The following is a 24,650-nucleotide window of genomic DNA, read 5'->3' on the forward strand; positions in this document are numbered from 1 at the left end:
TTCAAAACTGTGATAGGTAGTGAGGAGTAAAATCAAAAATGTACGCCCTTAGAAATCCTGAAGGCAGTGATTGGTTTTCGGGGCCCCGTACGCGGCTAGGCTCCCAAAAAGTCCCACACATGTGGTATCCCCATACTCAGGAGAAGCAGCTAAATGTATTTTGGGGTGCAATTCCACATATGCCCATGGCCTGTGTGAGCAATATATCATTTAGTGACAACTTTTTGTAATTTTTTTTTTTTTTTTTGTCATTATTCAATCACTTGGGACAAAAAAAATGAATATTCAATGGGTTCAACATGCCTCTCAGCAATTTCCTTGGGGTGTCTACTTTCCAAAATGGGGTCATTTGGGGGGTTTTGTACTGCCCTGCCATTTTAGCACCTCAAGAAACGACATAGGCAGTCATAAACTAAAAGCTGTGTAAATTCCAGAAAATGTACCCTAGTTTGTAGACGCTATAACTTTTGCGCAAACCAATAAATATACACTTATTGACATTTTTTTTTTACCAAAGACATGTGGCCGAATACATTTTGGCCTAAATGTATGACTAAAATTGAGTTTATTGGATTTTTTTTACAACAAAAAGTAGAAAATATCATTTTTTTTTCAAAATTTTCGGTCTTTTTCCGTGTATAGCGCAAAAAATAAAAACGGCAGAGGTGATCAAATACCATCAAAAGAAAGCTCTATTTGTGGGAAGAAAAGGACGCAAATTTAGTTTGGGTACAGCATTGCATGACCACGCAATTAGCAGTCAAAGCGACGCAGTGCCAAATTGGAAAAAGTCCTCTGGTCCTTAAGCAGCATAATGCTCCGGTCCTTAAGTGGTTAACTTTATCCAATTAAAAATTAAAATATTTTTGTATCCTACGTGTGTGCCTACAAAGTCCATTTTTTGGAATTTCTTAGTCTTTTCCGATGTTGATAAGTGGTTAGCACTTCTACCTGGCAGCACTCGGGGTCATCACTTCAAATCCCAACCAGGGGGCACTACCTGCCTGGAGTTTGCATGTTCTCCCTGTGCCTGTGTGGGTTTCCTCCCATACTACAAAGACACGCTGGGAGGTTAATTAGCCCCAATGTATGTATTAATATGAGTTAGGGACCTTAGACTGTAAGATCCTTGAGGGCAGTGACTGGTGTGAATGTACTATATACTGTATATATATATATACCACTTTATTAGGTGCACCTGTTCAATTGCTTGGTAGCAAATATTGCTAATCAGCCAATCACATGGCAGCAATTCATTGCATTTAGGCATCTAGACGTGGTGAAGATGACTTGCTGAAGTTCAAACCCAACATCAGAATGGTGAAGAAAGGGGATCTCGGTGACTTTGAACGTGGCGTGGTTGTTGGTGGCAGACGGGCTGGTCTGAGTATTTCTGGGATTTTCACACACAACTATGTCTCGGGGTTTACAGAGAATGGTGGGAAAAAGAGAAAATATCCAGTGAGCTGCAGTTGTGTGGAGGAAAATGCCTTGTTGGTGTCAGAGGAGAATGGGCAGACTGGTTGGAGATGATAGAAAGGCAACAGTGACTCTAATAACCAACCAAGGTATGCAGAATACCATCTCTGACCACACAACACATAAAACCTTGAAGCAGATGGGCTACAGCAGCAGAAGACCACACCAGGTGCCACTCCCATCAGCTAAGAACAGGAAACTGAGCCTACAATTGGCACAGGATCGCCAAAATTGGACAATAGAAGATTGGAAAAATGTTACCTGGTCTGATGAGTCTGGATTTCAGCTCCGACATTCAGATGGTGAGGTCAGAATTTGGCGGAAGAATCCATCCTGCCTTCTATCACCGGTTCAGGCTGGTGGTGGGGGTGTAATGGTGTGGGGGATGGGATATCACTGGTTCAGGCTGGTCATGGGGGTGTAATGGTGTGGGGGATGGGGTATCACCGGTTCAGGCTGATGGTGGGGGTGTAATGGTGTGGGGGATGGGATATCACCGGTTCAGGTTGGTGGTGGGGTGTAATGGTGTGGGGGATGGGATATCACCGGTTTAGGCTGGTGGTGGGGGTGTAATGGTGTGGGGGATGGGGTATCACCGGTTCAGGCAAGTGGTGGGGGTGTAATGGTGTGGGGGATGGGATATCACCGGTTCAGGCTGGTGGGGGGGTGTAATGGTGTGGGGAATGGGATATCACCGGTTCAGGCTGGTGGGGGGGTGTAATAGTGTGGGGGTGGGGTATCACTGGTTCAGGCAGGTGGTGGGGGTGTAATGGTGTGGGGGATGGGGTATCACCGGTTCAGGCTGGTGGTGGGGGTGGAATGGTGTGGGGGATGGGGTATCCCCGGTTCAGGCTGGTGGGGGGGTGTAATAGTGTGGGGGGTGGGGTATCACTGGTTCAGGCTGGTGGTGGTGGGGGTGTAATGGTGTGGGGGATGGGGTATCACTGGTTCAGGCTGGTGGTGGGGGTGTAATGGTGTGGGGGATGGGGTATCACCAGCTCAGGCTGGTGGTGGAGGTGTAATGGTGTGGGGGATGGGATCTCACTGGTTCAGGCTGGTGGTGGGGTGTTATGGTGTGGGGGATGGGGTATCACCGGTTCAGGCTGGCGGTGGGGGTGTAATGGTGTGGGGGATGGGATATCACCGGTTCAGGCTGGTGGTGGGGGTGTAATGGTGTGGGTTGATGGGATATCACCGGTTCAGGCTGGTGGTGGGGGTGTAATGGTGTGGGGGATGGGATATCACCGGTTCAGGCTGGTGGTGGGGGTGTAATGGTGTGGGGGATGGGGTTTAATCACCATGGCCTACCTGAGTATTGTTGGTGTCCATGTCCATCCCTTTATGACTACAGTGTCCCCATCTTCTGATGGCTCCTTCCAGCAGGATAATGCACCATGTCACAAAGCTCCAATCATCTCACCACTGGACAATGAGGTCACTGTCCTCCAATGGCCTCCACAATCACCACATCTCATCCAATAGAGCACCTTTTAGATGTGGTGGAACGGGAGATTTGCATCATGGATGTGCAGCCAACAAATCTGCAGCAACTGTGTGATGTTATCATGTCACTATGGAGCAAAATCCTTTCATAAAATCCTTTGATAAGGGGACCCCCAGATCCCGGTCCCCCACCCTATGTGAATGAGTATGGGGTACATGGTACCCCTACCCATTCACCTAGGAAAAAATTTGTCAATAAAAAAACACACTACACAGGTTTTAAAAGTAATTTATTAGGCAGCTTCGGGGGTCTTCTTCTGACTTTGGGGTCTTCTTCTGACTTCAGGGGTCTTCTTCCCACTTCTCCGCTCTCTCCAGGCCCCTTCTCCCGGTGTCCGGTTCTTCTCCTGCTCTCTGGCCTCTTCTCCCGGTGTCCGGTTCTTCTGCCGGGCTCCTCCGCTATCTTCTGCTCTTTTGCCGCTCTTTTGCTAGCAGTGGCCCGGTCTTCTCCGTCTTGTTCCTTCTTTTCTTCTTCTCTTCTTCTTCTCTTCTTCTCTTCTTCTTTCGATGTTGACACGACGCTGTCTCCCACTGTTATGCTGTGTGAGTGGTGCGCAATCACTTATATAGGCATTGGGCGTGGTCACTGGGTGATGTCGCCACAGTCCCTGCACATGCTGGGACTGTGATGTCACCAGGGGGCAGGGTCACCGCCTATATAAATGATTGCACAGCTCGCACACAGCATTCCAGCAGGAGAGAGCGTCGTGTCAACATCGGAAGAAGAGAAGAGGGGACAAGACAGAGCAGAAGACCGGGCCACTGCTAGCAAAAGAGCGGCAGAAGATAGTGGCGGGGATCGCGCTGGAAACACAATCTCGCTGTCAGGTACTGTACTTAGTAAATGGAGTCCACCTGTGTGTCATTTGATCTCAGTATAAATACAGCTGTTCTGTGAAGCCCACTGAGATTTCTTAGAGAACCTTAGTGAACAAACAGCATCATGAAGGCCAAGGAACACACCAGACAGGTCAGGGATAAAGTTGTGGAGAAGTGGAGAAGTGTAAAGCAGGGTTAGGTTATAAAGAAATATCCCAAGCTTTGAACATCTCACGATGACATGGCCGTCCACCAAAACTGACCGGCCGGGCAAGGAGAGCATTCATCAGAGAAGCAGCCAAGAGGTCCATGGCAACTCTAGAGGAGCTGTAGAGATCCACAGCTCAGGTGGGAGAATCTGTCCACAGGACAACTATTAGTTGTGCTCTCCACAAATTTGACCTTTATGGAGTGGCAAGAAGAAAGCCATTGTTCACACAGGGGCGACCTGTCAGGTGACTTAGCGGCCTGACAAGTCGCTCTCCATTCTCTACAATGGAACCGTTCTAATAGGAGCGACTCAAGTCAAACTCAACTCAAAGGTTCCTGTACTACTTTGGGGCAACTTCAGAGCCGCTTGCATTGACTTCTATACAGAAGTAGTTTTGCAAGTTGTGCTGTACGGGGTGGTTTCAGAGTCAGGCGACTTTGAAGCCCCCCTGTGTGAACCGGCTCTAAAGGGACAAGGACTCCAGAATAAATAAATAAATAAATAATTAAATAAAAAGTAATATCTTTTAACTCTACTCCAGATATTGCATGTAGTTACTTTCTAAAGCAAGTCACACACAATCAACAGCCAAATTGATGATTGGGGAACCCTCTGAAAAGTCTTTTTGCTGATACCTGACATTCAAAAATCATTATCTAAAAAATATATTGAGGGTTGCATAGCGTTGACTAATTCTAAAGAGGACCACATCATCTTGATACACAAACTACAAAGATGAAAAAAACAGACGTGTAGAATTTTTACGAAAGCCTCAAATTTCCAAACTAAATACACTTTTTTATTTCCTGTGGGATACGCTTCTAGAATGGAATCTCGGTATAATGTAGGCAGGAACCGGTAAAGGTGGGAAAACAATGGTTGAATAAGTCTTTCTTCTCTAGGAGCAAAAAGACGCCACCTCCGTGGACAAGATCCTGAAGGAGCTGGATGAGAACAAAGATGGGGAGGTGGACTTTCAGGAGTTCTTCATCTTGGTGGCCTCTTTGACCTTGGCCTGCAACACCTTCTTCTGCGAGAGCAGCTGAGGCACTCTGATCGTTCATTTCACCGCCATGGAGGAGACCCTTGTACAAAGACTGACATCTCAATAAACTTGAAATTTATGCTTTAAATGCTTCTGTTTTTCTGCATCAATATATCTATAGAATACCAATGACCATAATACAATACCAACATTCCTGAGTGTCCGGGTGTCATTGTTCTGGGACCCCCAAGTGTCCGGGTGTCATTGTTCTGGGACCCCCAAGTGTCCGGGTGTCATTGTTCTGGGACCCCCAAGTGTCCGGGTGTCATTGTTCTGGCACCCCCAAGTGTCATTGTTTTTGGACCCCCAAGTGTCCGGGTGCCATTGTTCTGGGACCCCCGGGTGTCATTGTTCTGGTACCCCTGGGTGCCCGGGTGCCATGGTTCTGGGACCCCCAAGTGACAGGGCTTATAACCTTTTGTTAAAGTAATGCCCCATATTCTCTTGGGTTTTTAGATGCATTCTATTATATACAGGCCACATTACGGGTTAAAGACAAACATCGGCATGTGGCATGACGTTGATGTTGACAAACGCAGATAAACAGTTCAATGAGGATGAGATGTACTGTGAGGCCGGCCTGTACTGTGACTATTAGTTTGTTCAGGTAAAGATCACCGATTGTTCAGAACTCGCCTGAGGTGCCAAATCTCCGGCATTCATTATTGGAAGAGCAGGCAGAACAATTCATTAATTCCCAGTAAGTACTGGTTTTATTTATCTTATGGAATGGAGAACAGGAGCAGGCGGTAGAACTTTGAGTACAGCAAGATGCTCATATAAAGATTTATTGAGCCCTTTGCAAAAATCATACATCCCGAGCAAAAAACATCCTCATTAGGCTGACGTCATACGGTGTAGTCTTGGTAGTCCCACTGCACATTTTGGCTTAATTTTTTTGGGTTCTAGAAGGCCTTGCCCTGGTATTGGGTGTAGTCCAGGTTCAGACTGTGGATGTAGTAGAGACTGCGGGTACAGAGGTGGTGCTGCAGAGAATGGATGGCAGATGGGAATGCCAAGACGCAAAAGGGACTGCTGTGTAGATTAGTGGAAGTTGCAGGGGGCTACGGAGGTTTAAAGGTCTTACAGTTGTAGGGGAACGCTTCAGTACCTTTTAGGGGAGTTGCAGGCACAAAAGTTCTAGAGGAACATGGACTCCATGCTCAAGCACTGACACAACGTCCCACTTGATTTCAAATAGAGGATGCAGTCCCGTGATTATGGTTGCCACCTCATCCCTTTAAACCCAAACACACTTTAATTACACAGGTTCTGTGGCTGATTAAGGTGATAATTAAACTCACTTTGTGCCTTATCTTCATTTAATTAGCCTCAGAACCTATGTAATTCAAAGGTGTTTAGGTTTAAAGGGGTGAGGTGGCAACTCTACCGGTGATGTGTCATATGATGCAGCCATCACACTCCAGGTAAAACCCAGATGTGGCTGCCGGCAAAAGAAAAGACACCACCACTGGAACGCAAGCCAACTGGATGTCAATTGACCCAAACCAAGCTCTCTTATTCTCCTGCTTGTTCTGTAGACCATGGTGTTTAGATGAGCTGTTCGGGCCAAGCATCAGTTCAGCCCCAAACATTGCCCTTTCGGGTGTTTGCATGTTCTCCCACCGAGCGACCCACAATGCACCTGTGTGCCGCACAGTGTGTTTTTAACAGCTCTGATTGGCTGAAGCAATTCACCTGACCAGCGGTCAGGTGCAAGGCTTTGCCCAGTCAGGGCAAAGAGCACTGTGAGAGCTCTGATTGGGAAAAGTTATGACTTTGTCCAATCATGGCTCAGTGCTCATAGTCTCACCCCACACTATAAAAGGTTCCTTCCCATGGAGATAGAGCTGGACTCAATGGTGAGAAGAATGTTTTAGCAAGCTAGTTAGGCCCCTTTCACACTACTGCAACTCAAAAGTCATGCAATTTTAGGGAATGCCTGTATAACTCGCATCAAAGTCGGACCAAAGAAGTGCAGGGACTACTTTGAAGTCGGCATGACTTGAAGTCATACTAATATGAATGGTTGCCATTGGAAATCATGGGGAACGACTTGTCATGTGACTTTGAAGTCCCAAGTCATTGGAGTGTGGATCACCTGTATAGAGGTATCAGTACAGAGCTGGGTGTATCCACATAAGGAATATAATACACATAAAGAGGGGGGAGAGGAGGGGAGAGGAGGGGAGAGGAGGGACTGACCAGATTTCAGTTCATATAAAAGTCTCCTCACACCTGTACCCAGCATAGTGTGTGCCGTCACATCGATCACCATGGTAAGTTATATTACCTATAGAGAGTTTATATTACCCGTCCTCACCCATCATCATTGTGTTCTCTTCTCCCCAGACTGCAATCCTCAAACCCACCAACAAAATGTTCTGTCTTCTGATCTTTCTGAGTCTCTTCTCTGCCTACAGCACCAAGGTGAGTACCTACCTTTCCTCATTATACAAGGGGAGTACCTACCTTTCCTCATTATACAAGGGGAGTACCTACCTTTCCTCACTATACAAGGGGAGTACCTACCTTTCCTCATTATACAGGAGGAGTACCTACCTTTCCTCACTACCAGGGGGAGTACCTACCTTTCCTCATTATACATGGGTGAGTACCTACCTTTCCTCATTATACAGGGGGCGTACCTACCTTTCCTCATTATACAAGGGGAGTACCTACCTTTCCTCATTATACAAGGGGAGTACCTACCTTTCCTCACTATACAAGGGGAGTACCTACCTTTCCTCATTATACAGGAGGAGTACCTACCTTTCCTCACTACCAGGGGGAGTACCTACCTTTCCTCATTATACATGGGTGAGTACCTACCTTTCCTCATTATACAGGGGGTGTACCTACCTTTCCTCATTATACAGGGGGAGTCCCTACCTCTCCTCGTAACCAGGGGGAGTACCTACCTTTCCTCATTGCGGAGGACAATAATACAATTGTTATTAATAGGAGGCATAGAAAACTGTGACTGTGGAGGGGACATTAGAGTGTAAGCTCCTCTGGTATAGAGACTGATGTGATTGGCTCAGTGATCTCTGTATAGCACTGCGGTATATGTCAGCGCTATATAAATGTATAATAATAATATTAGTGGATGGGGAGGTTGGAGATCAGATGATGGAACCTCCTCATATGTTTGTACAGGCCCTGTTGCTGGAGAGGAGTATACAGAGTTTGGTAGAAGAATTAAATGAGAAAGCAAACAAGGAAGGAAATATGAAAACTTTGAATCAAAATGAGCTGGAGGAATATCAGAATACTCTAGCGATCCTCAAAGTAAGAAAATCATTTACATTATAATATGGACCCCCAAGTGTCATTGTTCTGGGACCCCCAGGTGTCAGGGTGTCATTGTTCTGTGCCCCCCAAGTGTCAGGGTGTCATTGTTCTGGAACCCCCAAGTGTCAGGGTGTCATTGTTCTGGGACCCCAAGTGTCATTGTTCTGGGACCCCCAAGTGTCAGGGTGTCATTGTTCTGGAACCCCCAAGTGTCAGGGTGTCATTGCTCTGGGACCCCCAAGTGTCAGGGAGTCCTTCTTCTGGGACCCCCAAGTGTCAGGGTGTCATTGTTCTGGGGCCCCCAAGTGTCAGGGTGCCATTGTTCTGGGACCCCCAAGTGTCAGGGTGTCATTGTTCTGGGACCCCCAAGTGTCAGGGTGTCATTGTTCTGGGACCCCCAAGTCTCAGAGTTTCATTGTTCTGGGACCCCGAAGTGTCAGGGTGTCATTGTTCTGGGGCCTCTAGTTGAACTCTTCAGCGGAGAAGCCCCCTTTCTATGTTGCAGTTCCCAGGCTCGGTGGATGAAAAGGGTGCAATGTAACGTTGTGTATTCAGTATATTGGAGGAATGATACTTTGTGTCTTCTCAGCTTCAGGATCCGCATTTTGTTGAGAGGAATTTGTAATCTTTGTATAAAAACCAAGACGGAGAATTAGAATGCAGCGAAGATGTGAGTCTTCTGATGCAACACATCGGCACATTAAATCACCCTTAACCCCAAAAGTGAGGTCGGCTACGGAAGGTGCCACTACGTCTCCCGGCAACAACCAAATCCACCGTATAAAATACAAAGGAATGAAAATTAATAATGAATGAAAATTACAAATTCAATAAAGGAGAACTAAAGGCAAAACCTTTTCTGTTATGTTTTTGGATAAAATAAGGGGGAGGGGCTTCATCCTATTGGTAAGATTTCCCTTCACTTCCTGTTCCATATCCAAAACAGGATGTGAGAGAATATCCTCAGTGTCCCCATTGGAAGATTTTCCCTCTATTCTTGTTCTGGTGACAACCCAAAATTTTGCGAAGTTACTTTCAATGATCATGGTCACCAGGGCAAATATAGAGGAGGAATCTCCCTAATGGAGAAGACCATTCTCAGCTCTCACAGAAAGATTCCTTTCAGTAAGACCATACACTATGTAATCTGATTGTACAACGTTTGGGTCTTTGAATAACCATCTTTGTGGTGGCCGGTCCTCTTCTCATGAATACAGAGAGGAGTAATTATCAACTTATTGGGAGTGAACTTTGTAAAAGGTCAGGAAGATGTCCCCCCCGGGCCATTGATGGAAAGTTCAATCATCAGATAATTATTATTTCCAGAGGGTGAGATCGGGGAGATTGAATGACATCCAACTCTCAGTTCTGAAATCCGAAGCCCTCATTTTGATCTTCTGATAACATTGTGATGTTAAAATCAACCAACATCACATGGAGATTTATTACCGATAAGATAGAAATAATTGCCGGTAGTTGGGGGGACTCTGGAACCTTCTATGTGGTGCAGTTTTGGCAGAAGGACCTGCAGCCATAGACCATAATTGGTCACTTTTGTAATTTTGGTGTTTACTCGGGGAGTTACTGTGGATCTTTTGTTTGCCTGTTTATTTATAGGGTACAATACTAACCATATCTTTCTGATCTGATATATCCTCACTGCGAGGATTCCCTGTCCTATAGACATACTCATCATCTTGACCTATTCTGTGTCTGCATTCACATTTATTTACTAATGGACATGTACGGATCGTTTCACTCCGAATTGAGATTCGGGGGAAATTGTTCGTTATTCTGAAATTTGGATGTATCTGAATTTCCGAATTACAATAATTAATGAATTTAAACCAATATGACGAACCTAAATTTCCGACGAAATCCAAATTTAAATAGTATTTGAATTACTGAAGAGAATAGAAAATAAAGGAATAGAAAAGAATATAATAGGAAATAATAGAATAGAATATAATAGAGTAAAACAGAGCAGAATACAAAATAAAAGAATATAAATAAATTGAATAGAAAAAAAGGGGACAGCATAGCAAATAAAAGAATAGAGTAAAACAGATTAAAATAGAATAGCAAATAAAGGAATAGAACAGAATAAAATAGAATATAACTGTAAGGAAACGTCCCACACTCCGCTTGAGTGCTTTTGTCTTATACAGCTTCCTCCCAGTCTGAATATAGATATGAGATATTCCAGCCGCTGACAACCAAGAACTAGACAGTACTCGTTTTGGCTGCTGAACATTATTATTATATTATTATTATTATACAGGATTTATATAGAACCAACAGTTTGCGCAGCGCTTAACAAAATCAAGGAAGACATTATAGTTACATTACAATTTGGTACAAGAGGAATCAGAGGGCCCTGATCGCTAGAGCTTACAATCTAGGAGGGGAGTCAATTGATACAAAAGGTAATAGCTGTGGGGGAGGAGCTGATGGAGAAAGTGAAACGGTGTATTAGTTAGAAGCAGCATAAGCTTCTTTAAAGAGAAGGGTTTTCAGGGATCGTCTAAAGATGGATAGATTAGGGGACAGTCGGACAGATTGGGGTAGGAAGTTCCAAAGGATGGGAGAAGCTCTGGAGAAATCCTGAACATGAACTGTTTATTGAAACACACCATAGTAGAGACAATATACAATATATACAGTTGTGCTCAAATGTTTGCATACCCTGGCAGAAATTGTGAATTGTGGCATTAATATTGAAAATATGACTGATCGTGCCAAAAAAAAGTTTTTTTTTTAAGGATAGTAATCATATGAAGCCATTTATTATCATATTAGTTTTGTGGATCCTTTTTAAATCATAATGATAACAGAAATCACCAAGATGGCCCTGATAAAAAGTTTACATACCCTGGAAGGTTTGGCCTTGTTACAGACACAGAAGGTGGCACACACGGGTTAAAAATGGCAATTAAAGGTTAATTTCCCACATTTGTGGCTTTTTAAATTGCAATTAGTGTCTGTGTATAAATAGTCAATGAGTTTTTTAGCTCTCACATGGATGCACTAAGCAGGCTAGACACTAAGTCAGGGGTCTTCAAACTATGGCCCTCCAGCAGTTCAGGAACTACAATTCCCATCATGCCTAGTCATGTCTGTGAATGTCAGAGTTTTACAATGCCTCATGGGACGTGTAGTTCTGCAACAGCTGGAGGGCGGTAGTTTGAAGATGCTTGCACTAAGCCACGGGGAGCAGAAAAGAACAGTCAAAAGACCTGCATAACAAGGTAGTGAAACTTTACAAAGATGGAAAAGGATATAAAAAGATATCCAAAGCCTTGAATATGCCAGTCAGTACTGTTCAATCACCTAAGAAGTGGAACGTTTGGGGATCTCTTGATACCAAGCCAAGGTCAGGTAGATCAAGAATCAAGAAAGATTTCAGCCATAACTGCCACAGGAACTGTTCGGGATACAAAGAAAAAACCCACAGGTAACCTCAGGAGAAATACAGGCTGACCCTCTAAATATCTCCCCTCCCCCGTTCCAGGCCAGGGGTCTGGACACCACAAATCAAGTGGTAATAGACCCACATTCTGATGTACCTTTCCTGGTCTATGTACCACTACAAACTTGAAGTCCTGTAGAGCAAGGAACCACCAGGTGATTCTGGATTTTTTTGTCTTTATTTTGGGCCATCCATGTAAGGGGTGCATGATCTGAAACTAACTTGAAGGGTCGGCCCAACAAGTAGTAGCGGAGTGTATCCAAAGCCCATTTTATTGTGAGACCAGTAAGAACACAGTACACACATGGAGAGCCTGTAGTGGCTTTGCAGATGGGGGGGTGTTTGCAGCACCTGATTGACACCCCTGTGAAACTGTCAGCACACACGGGACCCGCAACGATCCCCTTCTCTCGTGCCCACACCGTGGCTCTGATCTGTCTCTGCTGTCTCACACAGTCGAGCAGAGTGAAGCCGCCTCCCCCTCCTCTATGTAGTCTACATGTACTGTGCATAATGTCCTGCGCTGATCATCTGAGCCAAAGCTGGAGGTACATTATGGGTCTAAAGGGGGTCTGTATTGTAGGGGGGTCTGCACTGTAGGGGGGTCTGTATTGTAGGAGGTCTGCACTGTAGGGGGGTCTGTATTCTAGTGGGTTCTGCACTGTAGGGGGGTCTGTAGTGTTGTGGAGTTCTGTATTGTAGAGGGGGTCTGCACTGTAGGGGGGTCTGCACTGTAGGGGGATCTGTATTGTAGGGGGGTCTGCATTGTAGGGAGGTCTGCATTGTAGGGGGTCTGCACTGTAGGGAGGTCTGTATTGTAGGGGGGTGCACTTTAGGGGGGTCTGTATTGTAGGGGAGGTTCTGTATTATAGGGGGTCTGTACTGCAAGGGGGTCTTAAAGGGGTGTCTGTACTGTAGGGGGGTCTGTACTGAATGGGGGTGTCTGCACTGTAGGGGGTCTGCACTGTAGGGGGGTCTGTGTAACATGCAGGGGGTCCAGAGCTATTTGGGGGGTGTCTGTGTAACATACAGGCGTCCAGAGATGTGGGGGGTTGTGTAATGTAGAGGGGTCCAGAGGTGCAGGGTGCTGTGTAATGTAAAGGGGTCCAGAGGTACAAGGGCTGTGTAATGTAAAGGGGTCCAGAGGTGCAGGGTGCTGTGTAATGTAAAGGGGTGCAGGGTGCTGTGTAATGTAAAGGGTCCAGAGGTGCTGGGTGATGTTTAATGTAAAGGGGTGCAGAGGTGCAAGGTGCTGTGTAATGTAAAGGGGTCTAGAGATACATTATGGATCTGAAGGGGGGTCTGCACTGTAGGGGGGTCTGTATTGTAGGGGTGTCTGCACTGTAGGGGGGGTCTGTATCGTAGGGGGGTCTGCACTGTAGGGTGGGTCTGTATTGTAGGGGGGTCTGCACTGTAGTGGGGTCTGCACTGTAGGGGATCTGTATTGTAGGGGGGTCTGCACTGTAGGGGGGTCTGCACTGTAGGGGGGTCTGTATTGTAGGGGGGTCTGCACTGTACAGGGGTCTGTACTGAATGGGGGGATGGGGGGTGTCTGCACTGTAGGGGGGTTTGCACTGTAGGGGGTCTGTGTAACATGCAGGGGGTCCAGAGCTGTTAGGGGGTGTCTGTGTAACATACAGGCGTCCAGAGATGTGGGGCCTGTGTAATGTAAAGGGGTCCAGAGGTGCAGGGTGCTGTGTAATATAAAGGAGTCCAGAGGTACAAGGGCTGTGTAATGTAAAGGGGTCCAGAGGTACAAGGGCTGTGTAATGTAAAGGGGTCCAGAGGTACAAGGACATGCTATCTGCCAAAAGTACTTAACCAAAAAGTACATTCTATGCATCGAAAAATATAGAAAATATACCAAATGAAATCATTATTCAACCAAAAAAATAATGTCAAAGCACAAAATCCAAGGCCAATAATAAATAACACGTTATCTCGTCCGACTCTGCAACATGGCTGGTTGACGAACGGCCATTCAGAAACGAACTGAAAAGCACAAACTGAAAAGTGTGAAATGAAAAGCGCAAAATGAAAAGCGCAAATCAACACTCACCAAACTTCTACCAACACCAAATTAGCAGAAGGAGCCCAAAGGGTGGCGCTTAAGAGCTGAAAAACAACGTAGTATGTCACTACGTTCGTATTTGTTGGCCGACAATTCCTTGCCGTTTGTATGCAAGACAAGTTTGGGCCAACGCCCTTCGGACCAAAGTTCACCGTTTTGTTGATCCGATTGTGTGTGCAAGGCTTTAAGCTTGGCCGAGAGAGGATTCCTGCGAGCTTTGGGTATGCGGTACAGTTTGAGGTTTACTCGAACGCCAGGGTCTGTAATGACATTATGTTCAATTACCGAGGTTAGGCCTGGCAGGTTTGGAAAAATGTCTCGATTCCTCTGCAAAAACTCCCAGGACTCCTGTTTTTGACAAGGGGAGAGAGCCTCTGCAATCCCTACCTTCTTAATCTGAGCGTTAGGATCTTCCATGACCTTCAGACTGATTGTCAAAACTTGTCTATCTTTCCATGGTTTGATCAAGTTGACGTGGTAAATCTGGTAGGGTTTACGTTTTGGTGAGCTGATGGACTTTATAGTTGACCTTGCCCACCCTCTGAACTATCTCAAAGGGTCCTTGCCACTTGGCGAGAAACTTACTTTCCACGGTAGGCACTAACACCAGCACCCAATCCCCAGGTTTAAACTCTCTAACCTTGGCAGATCAGTTGTATCCCGTACTATGGGCATAACATTTGTTATTCCGTCCTGCATTTGAGAGATGTGTTCTACCACACTCCGATACAGGGAAGCTTCTTGTTCCCACGTCTCTTTCATTATGTCCAATAGTCCACAGTGGTGTATCCCATAAAGTACTGTACAAGGAAAAGGCGCAAAAAAACTGGAAAATATTTAGCAACATCACAATAAGCAGCAAACGATTTTAGAAACTACAATTTTAAAGGATACATGTGCAATGTAAAAGGGAAAATCAACATAAATAGTCCATTAAAGGTCCATGTAACAAGTCTATGTAAAAAAGGGATAAAAGTGTAGTCCACAAGCAGGGCTGCCTTCCAGGGAACTGAAACCAAGCTCCAGAATCTATAGAAAAAACACAAGGAAGGGAGGTGCCTCTGGGTGTAGTATAAAAGGCCGTGTAGCTCCTGGTATACCGCTAATGCCGGCTGCGGTGATGATGGAAATCCAGGTGAGGCTTGGAACGCAGAATGGAAGGCAAGCGCACAGGCTGTGACGTCAAAGGGCCGATTTTTTTTTTTTTGACGTCACAGCCTGTGCGCTTGCCCTCCATCTGCGTTCCAAGCCTCACCTGGATTTCCATCATCACCGCAGCCGGCATTAGCGGTATACCAGGAGCTACACGCAGACCTGCCAGCACCACTGTGACTCACTGGATGAACTGCCCCATGATGGATCATTCCTCTGGCTTCCTATATGCTTTGTTTACACTACTAAAATGTGAGTTGTTTGCATATTGCTTTTAAAATTAAAAACGGCCTTTTATACTACACCCAGAGGCGCCTCCCTTCCTTGTGTCTCCCATAAACCAACTCAAAGGGGGAGAATCCTGTGGAGGCCTGGGGTACCTCTCTTATGGCAAATGACAAGGGAGGCAACAAGCAATCCCAACCATCCACCTCAACTGCTTTTTTTTAGCATTCCCTTTAAGGTTTTGTTTAACCGCTCCACTAACCCATCAGTTTGTGGGTGATACACTGAAGTCTGCAAATGTTTAACCATTACAGAGTTTCTTCATCACTTTTGACATGAACGGGATACCTTGGTGGGTCAATATCTCGTTTAGGAGCCCTGTTCTCAGGAACATCTGAAACGACTCCCGTGCGATGACCTTGGATGAGCAATTTCTTAAAGGGATTCCTGGTGGCATAGTCAAAGACAACTAAAATGTATTGGTGTCCCCTAGACTTGGGTAAGGGGCCTACCAAGTCCATTGCTATGGGATCAAAGGGAACCTCGATAATTGGAAGCAATACCAGCAGACTGAGAAAATGGGGTGTTAGAGCGGTTCTTTGACAGGTAGGGCAGGACTCAGTAGTCCTTAATTTCCCGGGCCAAAAAAACGCTGTAAAACCCATTTCTGAGTTTTAGCCCCTCCAATGTGACCCCCAAGTACATTACTATGAGCCAAATGTAACACCCTAGACCTAAAAGGTTTGGGTACCACAAGTTGTTCCAACACTTCTTTATCGACTTTAGTTACTCGGTACAAGTCATGAATCACAGCAAAATAGGGGAACTGCACATCCGCCCCAGGGTGCTGTGGTTCACCGTTTAAGACTGTGGCCTGTTCCCTGGTGGGGATCAAAGTGGGGTCCCTCATCTGAGCACTAAGAAAATCTTCCCGGGAGCCCCCGAGCTCTGACATATCTGGCTCAGAGGAGGTACTTCCTGCTGGTGTACACAGGGTCACACAGGTCATTGGATATTTTTTAACATCACCATGCACACAGATGTCCCCGACCTGTTCCCTTGGTACCAGCTTTCTTGGCAACCCGACGGATCGGAGCAGGGTGACGACACTCCCAGAGTCAAGGAGCGCTACCACCTCTTGTCCATTGACCCGCACCACACACATATGTTGATTCAGGCTGGTTACAGCACATAATGCATGGGCATACATGGAGCGACCGCGACCCATGTCACACGCCATTGATTCTTCCCATCTTAGGCACTGGGCCACCAGTTGATTGCAGGACCAACAGCGAACCTCATGGGGTTCCCACTGGTTCCCTGGAGGCTTAGGTCCTGGGGTGCTCCTGTCAGTTGTATTATACCCCCGAGCAGCCACCATGCAATCCCCTGGAGCCACCCTGGTGCTGGAAGGCAATTCTTTGAAATGTAAACCCCCTAATGTAACCTTCCACCCATGTAATCCTCTTGATGTAACCCTCCCCTGTGTAATTCCCCTAATGTAACCCCCCTGTGCAGTCCCCCTAATGTTACTGGCCCTGTGTAATCCCCCTAATGTAACCCCCGTGTATATCTCCCTTTCCTACATTCACAGACCTCAGTTCAGCATGGCTCTTTGTCTCACAAATGTCCCTCTATCTAGACTCTGTCGGCTCTGAGGAGTGTAATTGTGATAGGCAGCAGCACCTTTCATTGCCTGCCTGCCACTCACAATAATAGGCAGTGCCGGTTCCCGGAGGACATGTGGGTGCCGGGAGCACTGGGCTATGGGACTGCAGAGCTGTCTGCCTCTGCCTCACTATTCTTTCTCCTCCTCCCTCCCCCAACATCACGGGAAGCTAAGGAGCCACAGCAGAGATACCAGAGTGCACAGGGGAAGGAGGAAGAGGAGAGAGCCATGGCTCCTCTCTCAATCCAGCGCCGTGTGTCACCCCTCTGGTGGGTGTCTCCCGGGTGCGGCCTGCACCCCCTAGCGATGCCACTGCGTGTCATGTTGGTGAGGTGCCATCATCATCTGTGCTGCTGCACACTGCTGTCAGTGTCATTTTGAGAGTCAATTTCATGTGTGTGTGCCGCCCATTCTAATTTCTTGCCCTCTCGATTCCTTTCCCTGAGCTACATACTATATCGAAAATAAAATAAGAAATATGTTTTTTGCCTTAATATCTACCTTAAATCACTTTGCTAATTGCATATTGTGCTTGTTTGTAGCCTAAATACTGAAATGTGCACTTAAAACTGTCATTTTGTAACTTTTGGATATGTCAGTAAAAACTTGACGGTGCCAGTAAATTTTGGGTGTTGTGTCAGTAAATTTCAGTCTGGTAGGTTGGCAACACTGCTGAACACCAAGGAAATTCAGTCCCCACAATGAAAGGCTAAACACAAGTATAAGTTCCAAAGAGTACTTACTAGTGTAGAGGAGGTCCCAAAAAGAATGGCTGAAGGAGGGAGAAGGGGTGAGACAGCGAAGCAGTCTCTCTCTCTCTCTCCCTCTCTCTCTCTCTCTCATGTAATGTTTCCCTATCAGAGTAAGGTGTACGAATGACACCATTTATGCCTCTCTCCGTCCACCTTCTCCCTCCTTCAGACATTCTTTTTGGGACTCTTTGGAACTTAGGCTTGTGTTCAGCCTTTCATTGTGGGGACTGAATTTCCTTGGTGTTCAGTGATCTGCTTATGCAGCTCAAGGAGGGTTTTGTTTGCAGAGCCTTGAAGGATTTGAAATGTCATCTGATCTTCGTGGGCTCTGCCTTTACTGTCCCCTCTTTCAAACTGACCCCTTGGTTAATGGCCCACAACGATTAGAAACACTAAATCTATATAGGAATTACCAACAACATCATAAATTAATTCCAATTTTTTCTTACTTCTAGGATAATACAGGTTATTTCCCTAAACAGTAGAGCCCTACAGCAAGCGTGCCACGGGTGTGTCTCTGGGCGCTGTGGGGATAAAAATAAAGGGCGGCATTCACCATTCTCGGTCCTCCTGTTTACTGTCCGAATCATGGAAGATCAAATTGGTTCTATGATGAGCTTCAGCATCTCCCAGTCCTGCACAGCTGTCTCCTTCCCGGTGACCTTCACACAAGACCTGCCCTGCCTGCTGGTGACTCGTGCCTCTTTGTGCAATTCACCCCCTGTACCATCTCCAGGAGTGGAGTGCGCTTAGTCGCAAGAGGTTACTGCTCTCAGCATCTCAGCCTCGGTGAGTTCCCATATCTGACAACCATATCCAACATGTTGATATTTTATCCTCTCTCTCTGGTTACCAAAGTTCTTCTCATTTTGTAAATCATGGCTTCAGTTTAGGAATCAATAATGAATACTTCTTGAACACAAGCATCCGGTAGGCATTCATCTTCAGTTCATCATTATTTTGTATAAAATGTATTTTGTATAATGTATGAATATTTTTCTATTAAATATACATAGGCATGTCCTATTGACATGCCATGCGATTTTATTCATGGCAATTTTCAATCATAATCATTTGCAATTGTTGTTTTTCTTATAGTATATATTACTTCATGCAATACTTTCAAAAATCTCCTGAAGAAGCTCCTTTGAGTGAAACATGTAGAGTAAGAAGTGGTTGTACACATCAAAAGAAATAATAAGTGATTCTTGTAAATGTTTATTGCGATTTTAAAGAATTATTTAAATAAAATGTATATTTTTCTAAATTGATTGTTTATTCTATCCCTTGGTACCTTAAAAGTCCCGCCTGCCCCCTCTTCCTCCATTTTGCTTCTTGTAACCCTAATACTAAGCTGATCTGCAATCCTCACACTAACCCTCTTGTACTTATCACCTGTGTAGCCCAGCACAGGACACATTCAGTTTATGTAAGAAGAACATTCAGGAAACAAAATAACTACCTGGATTGTGTTTACTGTCCATTAAGAACATTAAGTATATTGTTTTCAATATTTTAGAAGAAAAAAATATACAAACTGCACACTATCTTGACTGAGACCCCACAACGGATTAATTAATTCTCGGGGGAGCTGAACAGGTTTTTCTTTACTGCTTCCCAATTGGAAGAAACCAGTTGTGGGTGGAGTTTCCCTTTAACTCCTGTGCGTGCAATGGTCCAAATATGTGCTTTGTCCTCTATGGGTCTCATAGATCCACTTCTCTAGCAACCATTGACATCACCTCAAAGGCACCAATCAGAATCAAATCCTACTTTTCAAAATGACAGCTGGAATGTGAAAGTATGATTGTGATTGAAGGGTTGTGCAGAACTAAAGGTAGTTGTTTGTACTAACATGTTACTATGTAACGTGATCTCAGGTCAGAAACTTCTGACCCAGAGGAGGAGGACATGGACAAGGTAGAGATGCTGGAGGTGCAATGAACTCAACTGAAAGCTGCACATAGTTACATAGTTACATAGTAGGTGAGGTTGAAAAAAGACACAAGTCCATCAAGTCCAACCTATGTGTGTGATTATGTGTCAGTATTACATTACATATCCCTATATATTGCGGTCATTCAGGTGATTATCTAATAGTTTCTTGAAGCTATCAATGCTCCCCGCTGAGACCACCGCCTGTGGAAGGGAATTCCACATCCTTGCCGCTCTTACAGTAAAGAACCCTCTACGTAGTTTAAGGTTAAACCTCTTTTCTTCTAATTGTAATGAGTGGTCAGGAGTCTTATTAAACTCTCTTCTGCGAAAAAGTTTTATCCCTATTGTGGGGTCACCAGTAGGGATGAGCTTCGAGTTCGAGTCGAACTCATGTTCGACTCGAACATTGGCTGTTCGCAAGTTCGCCGAACAGCGAACAATTTGGGGTGTTTGCGGCAAATTCGAATGCCGCGGAACACCCTTTAAAAGTCTATGGGAGAAATCAAAAGTGCTAATTTTAAAGGCTAATATGCAAGTTATTGTCATAAAAAGTGTTTGGGGACCTGGGTCCTGCCCCAGGGGACATGGATCAATGCAAAAAAAAGTTTTAAAAACGGCCGTTTTTTCAGGAGCAGTGATTTTAATAATGCTTAAAGTCAAACAATAAAAGTGTAATATCCCTTTAAATTTCGTACCTGGGGGTTGTCTATAGTATGCCTGTAAAGAGGCGCATGTTTCCTGTGTTTAGAACAGTCTGACAGCAAAATGACATTTTGAAGGAAAAAACTCATTTAAAACTACCCGCGGCTATTGCATTGCCGACAATACACATAGAAGTTCATTGATAAAAACGGCATGGGAATTCCCCAAAGGGGAACCCCGAACCAAAATTTAAAAAAAAAAATGACGTGGGAGTCCCCCTAAATTCCATACCAGGCCCTTCAGGTCTGATATGGATATTAAGGGGAACCCCGGCCAAAATTTAAAAAAAAAAATGACGTGGGGTTCCCCCTAAATTCCATACCAGACCCTTCAGGTCTGGTATGGATTTTAAGGGGAACCCCGCGCCAAAAAAAAAAAAAAAAAAAACGGCGTGGGGTCCCCCCAAAAATCCATACCAGACCCTTATCCGAGCACGCAACCTGGCAGGCCGCAGGAAAAGAGGGAGGGACGAGAGTGCGCCCCCCCCTCTTGAACCGTACCAGGCCACATGCCCTCAACATTGGGAGGGTGCTTTGGGGTAGCCCCCCAAAACACCTTGTCCCCATGTTGATGAGGACAAGGGCCTCATCCCCACAACCCTGGCCGGTGGTTGTGGGGGTCTGCGGGCGGGGGGCTTATCGGAATCTGGAAGCCCCCTTTAACAAGGGGACCCCCAGATCCCGGCCCCCCCCTGTGTGAAATGGTAAGGGGGTACATAAGTACCCCTATCATTTCATGAAAAAAGTGTCAAAAATGTTAAAAATGACAAGAGACAGTTTTTGACAATTCCTTTATTTAAATGCTTCTTCTTTCTTCTATCTTCCTTCATCTTCTGGTTCTTCTGGTTCTTCTGGCTCTTCTGGTTCTTCCTCCGGCGTTCTCGTCCAGCATCTCCTCCGCGGCGTCTTCTATCTTCTTCTCCTCGGGCCGCTCCGCACCCATGGCATGGGGGGGAGGCTCCAGCTCTTCTCTTCTTCTTTTCTTCTCTTCTTCATTTTCTTCTCCGGGCCGCTCCGCAATCCATGCTGGCATGGAGGGAGGCTCCCGCTGTGTGACGGCGCTCCTCGTCTGACAGTTCTTAAATAACGGGGGGCGGGGCCACCTGGTGACCCCGCCCCCCTCTGACGCACGGGACATGACGGGACTTCCCTGTGGCATTCCCCGTGACGTCACAGGGAAGTCCCATCAAGTCACCGTGCGTCAGAGGGGGGCGGGGTCACCGGGTGGCCCCGCCCCCCGTTATTTAAGAACTGTCAGACGAGGAGCGCCGTCACACAGCGGGAGCCTCCCTCCATGCCAGCATGGATTGCGGAGCGGCCCGGAGAAGAAAATGAAGAAGAGAAGAAAAGAAGAAGAGAAGAAGATGAAGAAGAAGAGAAGAGCGGGAGCCTCCCCCCATGCCATGGGTGCGGAGCGGCCCGAGGAGAAGAAGATAGAAGACGCCGCGGAGGAGATGCTGGACAAGAACGCCAGAGGAAGAACCAGAAGAGCCAGAAGAACCAGAAGAACCAGAAGATGAAGGAAGATAGAAGAAAGAAGAAGTATTTAAATAAAGGAATTGTCAAAAACTGTCTCTTGTCATTTTTAACATTTTTGACAGTTTTTTAGTGAAATGGAAGCCCTTACCATTTCACACAGGGGGGGGCCGGGATCTGGGGGTCCCCTTGTTAAAGGGGGCTTCCAGATTCCGATAAGCCCCCCACCCGCAGACCCCCACAACCACCGGCCAGGGTTGTGGGGATGAGGCCCTTGTCCTCATCAACATGGGGACAAGGTGTTTTGGGGGGCTACCCCAAAGCACCCTCCCAATGTTGAGGGCATGTGGCCTGGTACGGTTCAGGAGGGGGGGTCGCACTCTCGTCCCCCCCTCTTTTCCTGCGGCCTGCCAGGTTGCGTGCTCGGATAAGGGTCTGGTATGGATTTTTGGGGGGACCCCACGCCGGTTTTTTTTTGGCGCGGGGTTCCCCTTAAAATCCATACCAGACCTGAAGGGTCTGGTATGGAATTTAGGGGGAACCCCACGTCATTTTTTTTTTTAAATTGTGGCCGGGGTTCCCCTTAATATCCATACCAGACCTGAAGGGCCTGGTATGGAATTTAGGGGGACTCCCACCTCATTTTTTTTTTTAAATTTTGGTTCGGGGTTCCCCTTTGGGGAATTCCCATGCCGTTTTTATCAATGAACTTCTATGTGTATTGTCGGCAATGCAATAGCCGCGGGTAGTTTTAAATGAGTTTTTTCCTTCAAAATGTCATTTTGCTGTCAGACTGTTCTAAACACAGGAAACATGCGCCCCTTTACAGGCATACTATAGACACCCCCCAGGTACGAAATTTAAAGGGATATTACACTTTTATTGTTTGACTTTAAGCATTATTAAAATCACTGCTCCTGAAAAAACGTCCGTTTTTAAAACTTTTTTTTGCATTGATCCATGTCCCCTGGGGCAGGACCTGGGTCCCCAAACACTTTTTATGACAATAACTTGCATATTAGCCTTTAAAATTAGCACTTTTGATTTCTCCCATAGACTTTTAAAGGGTGTTCCGCAGCATTCGAATTTGCTGCGAACACCCCAAATTGTTCGCTGTTCGGCGAACTTGCGAACAGCCAATGTTCGAGTCGAACATGAGTTCGACTCGAACTCGAAGCTCATCCCTAGTTGGGGGGACTCTGGAACCTTCTATGTGGTGCAGTTTTGGCAGAAGGACCTGCAGCCATAGACCATAATTGGTCACTTTTGTTATTTTGGTGTTTACTCGGGGAATTACTGTGGATCTTTTGTTTGCCTGTTTATTTAAAGGGTACAATACTAACCATATCTTTCTGTTCTGATCCATCCTCACTACGAGGATTCCCTGTCCTATAGACATACTCATCATCCTGACCTATTCTGTGTCTGCATTCACATTTATTTACTAATGGACATGAATTGAAATTCGGGGGAAAATTGTTTGTTATTCTGAAATTTGGATGTATCTGAATTTCAGAATTACAAAAATTAATGAATTTGAACGAATATGACGAACCAAAATTTCTGACGAAATTCAAATTCAAATAGTATTCGAATTACCGAAGAGAATAGAAAATAAAGGAATAGAAAAGAATATAATAGAAAATAAAAGAATAGAATATAATAGAGTAAAACAGAGCAGAATACAAATTAGATTAGGGAAGTAAACAAGTTGAAGATCTGGTGTAGTAAGGAGGGCTTTGGGTTCCTGGAGGTCTGGGCAGACTTCTCAGTCGGTAACCGGTACTATAGAAGGGATGGACTGCACCTAAATGAGGAGGGTGCAGATCTGCTGGGAATGAAGATGGCCAAAAAGTTAGAGGGGTTTTTAAACTAGGCAATGGGGGAGGGTCCAGAGGTAGAGATAGTCAGCACGGCAGATATTCCAGAGGGTAGTATTGGGGTCATTAGTGGTAGGTTAACCAAAGCACAAAAACACAAGGTAAGTATAGTAGCAAGTCCTAGTTGCAATCTCGAAACACTCAATACAAGGACAATATGCGACCGGTCTAAACTATGTGGCATGTTCACCAATGCCAGGAGCATGGCGGACAAGATGAGTGAACTAGAGATACTGTTGTACGAGGAGGATTTGGATTTTGTGGGAATTTCAGAGACCTGGTTCAACAGCTCTCATGATTGGCTGGCAAGCATTCAAGGGCATACCCTTTACCGCAAGGATAGAGAGGGTAAAAAAGGGGGAGGGGTATGCCTATAGATCAAGAATAATGTACAAGTGAAAGTGAGAGATGACATCACTGAGGGAGCTAGGGAGGAGGTGGAATCCTTATGGGTAGAGCTCCAAAGGGATGAAGCTAAGGAGAAAATAATACTGGGAGTATGCTATAGGCCCCCTAACCTGAGGGAGGAAGTGGAGACAGATCTCCTATCACAATTTGGATTAGCAGCAAGGATGGGAAGTGTTATCATAATGGGGGATTTTAATTATCCAGACATAGACTGGGTGGAGGGAACCGCGCATTCATTTAAGGCTCGCCAGTTCCTTAATGTCTTGCAGGACAATTTTATGGGTCAGATGGTAGACGCACCAACTAGAGATAAAACATTACTGGATCTACTGATTACCAACAATACAGACCTGATCACAGATGTGGAAATACCGGGCAATTTAAGTAACAGCGATCACAGGTCAATTAGTTTCAGTATAAATCACACAAATAGGAAACATAAAGGGAATACAAAGACACTGAATTTCAAAAGAACCAACTTCCCTAAACTACAAACCTTTTGCTAAAAGGCATAAATTGGGATAAAATATTAGGAACAAAGAATACGGAGGAGAGATG

General features: G+C 45.6%; 1 long non-coding RNA gene across 2 annotated transcripts; it reads left to right on the forward strand.

Annotated features, from left to right (window-relative positions):
* Positions 1–7,652: 7,652 nt before the first annotated feature.
* Positions 7,653–9,204, forward strand: LOC141116737 (uncharacterized). 2 transcript variants are annotated; one of them, XR_012237053.1, is made up of 4 exons: positions 7,653–7,667; positions 7,817–7,877; positions 8,217–8,348; positions 8,941–9,204. It is a non-coding gene; the product is annotated as an uncharacterized lncRNA (long non-coding RNA). The 2 variants fall into 2 exon arrangements; XR_012237052.1 differs by lacking the exon at positions 7,653–7,667 and having other exon boundaries at positions 7,755–7,877.
* The last annotated feature ends 15,446 nt before the right edge of the window (positions 9,205–24,650 follow it).

Source organism: Aquarana catesbeiana, linkage group LG13 (genome assembly GCF_042186555.1).
Source record: "Aquarana catesbeiana isolate 2022-GZ linkage group LG13, ASM4218655v1, whole genome shotgun sequence".
NCBI lineage: Eukaryota > Metazoa > Chordata > Amphibia > Anura > Ranidae > Aquarana > Aquarana catesbeiana.